Raw genomic sequence first — 4,819 nt, forward strand, 5'->3', positions numbered from 1 at the left:
AGATGGTTTTTTAGACTAGAAAATATGCAGATCCAAGTCCTATGATAACTGGTGCACACGTGTGACAAAGGATCTTCCCTATGACACCCATGTCCTTTCCTTCTTCTCCATGCTCTCCCTTAAATTTTCTTTACAGCTCTATTTCTCTCTGTTTCTGTTGTGTGTGCTCTGTCCTCTTTCGTTTTGTTCATCTTTCTGGATCTCGTTTACCACTCTTGTTCTAACGATCAGTGGTGTTCTTTCCAAGGTCATGGCTTGCAGCATCTGGTGCTCTTGATGAGAGTGGAATCAGCAAGAATTATATCTATGTGGAGGAAGAGTAGGAATTCCCTGGGCCCTGTGAAGGCACAGACACTCCTTCCATCTGGATATGAACAACATCCCCAGGGGCCAGTCCGCGGGAAAGAGAGCTGTGGGGTAGATTCCTCACAGTCCATCAGCTGTCTCTTTGGGACCAATCTCTCTCACACCTGGGTGATGGATAGATTTTCCAATTACAACTGGATAAGACACAGGCTCTGTTACATATTACTTCCAAGAGCAGACGCTGAGTGAAGATGTTGGTAACTGGGAAAGTGGAAACAGGAGTGCTGGGACTTGCTGTGCTGTGCTGTGCTTTAAAAGGAAACAGCAATATTGAAATAAAACTTGTTTCAGATTTTCCAGAGAATTTTAACTCAGTATTCACTACACTTAATATATTGCTGATATTCAAATATATAATATCACAACAGGAGGGCAAGCTTCAGGATTAGTTATAGTGTCAGGAAGCTTTAAAGGGAAACCCTTTATGTTCGACTGCGGGGATTTTCAAGCTCTCTCCCATCTCCCTGGTAGACCTCCTTTTACTACAATGCACATGAAAATGTTTCTGGGAATCGAATTTCTTTTTTTTTTTCTTAAATCACCAGACTTATTTTAACTTTGTCAATGGATTTGGCTATTTTGAAGGCAGTTATGTTTAAGTTGTAACATAGTGAATATTTATGAGGCAATATAGGAAAAGCGAGGCTATTTGTCAAAATGTCTGCCCTTCACAAATTAATTGGCAAAATCACAGCACCTCAAAACCTTCAGTGACCAATTTGGTTTTTAAGTCAGCAGTGGGATTTTTCAAAAACTGAGAACATTTTCACATCCAAGAAAGGCTATGGTAATGTAGTGGCAATGCTGAAGCTTCCCCGAGCCTTTGGGACTGGCAATGCAAAAGATTCATATGATCTTACCTGCCTCCTTCTTTCCGCCAGGTGTGGCATCCTCTGACATTGTGACACACTGTTGTCATCTACAAAGTTCCACTCCAGCAACAGTTAGGAAGAAAGTAAGGAACAAAAAATGGGGACAGGGAATGGGTTCGATCAAAACACACTGTGCACATGTATGAAATTCTCAAACAAATAAAAAGTTCAAATTTCAAAAAGTTTATGGCTTTGGGCCAGGCCGTATCCACAGTTCATAGCTTCCTGGGTTCATGAAGCACATGAGTGTGAGGCTGGACAGCCATGAAGACCACCCTGCCTTCTGACACTCTGAGGTAAGTTTCCATGAACCCTTCCCACGAGACTGAGATTTCTCTAGTTTTTCCCTGAGGCTCTTTATTTTATGAAATTCTTATTTTTCATTCTCCTACTTGAGCACTTTCTCCCTTATGAACAATCTTCTTTTAGGCAGTGACCTGAATAAAACTGTCTCAACACTCTGGTATGCTGTAGTTCCCCAATGTTGAATTCATGTCATCTGAGGAGACAGTCACTTATAAACGGAGAACGAATGTCATGCAGAGTTCTGCCTTTCTGAACCTGAAATCTGAGCACGGAGTGAGTGAGTAAACATTCTAAAAGTGGTGGATATTTTTAATATGTCTTCATATATACGTATATGTACATGTAGAAACTCTATGCAATTATACAGTACAAAATGTATCCTCAGATTTCCAGATTATAATGGGCTTCTCCTCCTTCAACGATGGGTGTGGTCAACAGGTGACAGTGATGGGAACACTTGGTAGGTATGCTCCTCAGTAACAACACAGCAGAGAGAACTCAGCCAGCACTACAAGCCCTCCTTTCCCCAGGTTTCTATAGTTCTTACCTCTTTTGCAGTATTATCATGATGTTTCAGGTGAAGAACTGGCATTTAAATGTCACAGTGGGAATGACCGCTTTTACTTAAATCATAATTTTATCAAGCTCCAAAACCTATCATTTCAGTCTGTAGTCAGTGATGCTAATGGCAGGTGATAGCAACCAGGCTTTATAATAGTGCTACAATTCTAAAGGCCTTTTCTAGCACTGCACCGTGAAGTGTAGAGAAACCTACTATACTTGATAAATAATTGAGAATATGCTACTATAGAACATTTCCCAGTATATTCTTTCCTGAAAATAAACTTGTTTTGTAATCATAACTTGCCTTTGGTCAGAGCTATATAATGGTGATTTGTTAAAAAAAATAAAATTAAAAAAAAAAAGGCCCGGATCTAAGTGGATCTAGGCAGTATCTAAGACATACCTCACCATATGCTCATTTCAACGACACATATATGTAAGGTATATAATTCATCAAATAAGCAGATGGTTTTCCATATTAGTTTTTTTAAGGACACAGCTTTGTAGTTTCAAATCTGAAACCCAGAGAAAATAAAACAAGAAGATGTGATGTTGAAATATGTACATGAATCTTTTTACATAGCATAGTTATCTTGTGCTTCTATTTTTTGCTGTGTTATATATATATATATATCACATATATATATAATCTAAAGTGTATTAGGATAGGAAGAATAATGTCTGTATAGTGCAGACTCTGTAGCTCTTGTGTTGGGCTAAGTGCGTCCCTTTATACCCTCATTATCACTGCACCCTTCAGCAATCGATCAGAAGTTATCCCTTTAGGAAATATTTCTATTAAGGAGTACATTTAGAAAATACTCATGTGAGTTACACTCTTGGGAAGGATTATTTTATATGCTCCTTACAAAGCCCAGCAATTTCCCCTATTGCCTACATTTCAAATATGTCTATGGCTATATATAATGTTTATTATTTATTAAATAGCATGGTTGATAAGTTCTCTGCAACTAAAGGAAATACATTTTAAGTTTCTTAATACAGTTTAAACTAGTACACTGAGCATACAAACATATCCTTATTAACAACATGAGGTGAAAGGAAATAAAATGTTACTTAGTATAATTCTAAAACAAGGAGAAGGGAAGAAGTAAATATTGCCCATAAAATACACAAAGAAGATGTAACAGGGGACATTGTTTACAAATTCCTTCTAGTTAGCAAACAAAAATTGGAGACTTTTTTTTTAAAAAAAAAAACACATCATTTAAAATGAAGCGGTGATTCTGCCCCAAATGCATGCATACTGATAACCTTTGTAGTCGTGATTTTTCCAGACCTCTTAGTTCCAATTCACTGGGTGTTAGTGACTAAGCGACCACTAGAGGGCAGTCCAAGTACATGCACCTGCAAAAGCTTCCTGGCATATTGCTTGTCTATTCAGTTTTAACTGGGGAGGGGGGGTAGGGGGAAAGGAAAACATTTTTCATAAATAAAAATTTATTAATAGTTTAACTTTCTAGGATAACAGGTAAATTAACTTGAAATAAATAATATAAGAAAATAATGTATTAATACAAGTAAAAGTAAATTCCATTAAAAAATTTAATTTGGAAAGTTTACATAGAGATTTCTATATAAATCTTAGATGGAGTAGCCATAGTGACATAATGGGACAGGAATTTAGAATTAGAGCAACTTATGTGCACTTATACCACGTTATTTTACACTGTTTACATTATTTCTTTCACATCAGTCAAATACCAAGAAGAAAAAAAAAGTCTTACAGAAACAAAATGCACTACAGTGAGTCATTGAAATTATTACATTGTCTGTACAGTCTAAAAGATAGAGGGATTATTGAAGTGGTTATCTGTCAGATGTAGTATTGTTTTGTGTTTAAGGGAAGTTGGCAGCCCCGTGGATTTATGTGAGCTAGGGCAGAATCAATTTAATAGACAACTTGCTTCTACTTGAAGCATAGTTTTTATCTTAGACAATCTACCGCCAATACCAATATGTTCATGACACTTGTATATGTCATTTGAGTTTCATCAGATGACTAGCAGCTCGTCCGTAAACCTCTGAATATTAGAGCAGAGTATCAAATGGGCAAACAGAAAGCACTGTGTTGAGAGGAGACACCTACGGATTCCATGAGACCTTCACCAAAAGCCAGCAGCGGTCTCCACAGAACTAGTGAAAACAAGCCGAAAGTTCGTAAGCCGAGTGTGTACGGGAGGCCACAGCTAGCCAAAGCGATTCTGGGTTACAAATAGCAGTGTTGGAGGCATCGTCGTACCTGTCTTCAAAGCATGCTAGGCAGGGAAAGATAGTAACAAAGATAGCCTGCTATTGCAATGAAAACAGAAATGAAAGCTAGACCAGTGGATTCGAAGACAGGACCCAGAATAACACCACACTCAGACAACTATTTGATTCCTGACACAGCTGCCAAAAACATGTTTTCTTGGTATGACGGCCCTTCTCCATCAACTAGGAACCTACAGGCCACGTAAAACAGATCTTGGTCTCTCAGCTTGTAGGCAATTCAACATGAAGTCCATCACAGACATTAAAACACAGCTAGAAACTCCTAATTACCCTAGGAAAGCACGGAGGGGAGTCTTCAGAATGTTGCCATTGGCAACAACTTCCTAAATAGCTATTCAAAGGCTCAGGGGAGAAAAGTTAAGATTAACAAATAGGATTACATATATATATATATATATATATATATATATATATAT

Source organism: Mastomys coucha, unplaced genomic scaffold, assembly GCF_008632895.1.
Source record: "Mastomys coucha isolate ucsf_1 unplaced genomic scaffold, UCSF_Mcou_1 pScaffold9, whole genome shotgun sequence".
Lineage (NCBI taxonomy): Eukaryota > Metazoa > Chordata > Mammalia > Rodentia > Muridae > Mastomys > Mastomys coucha.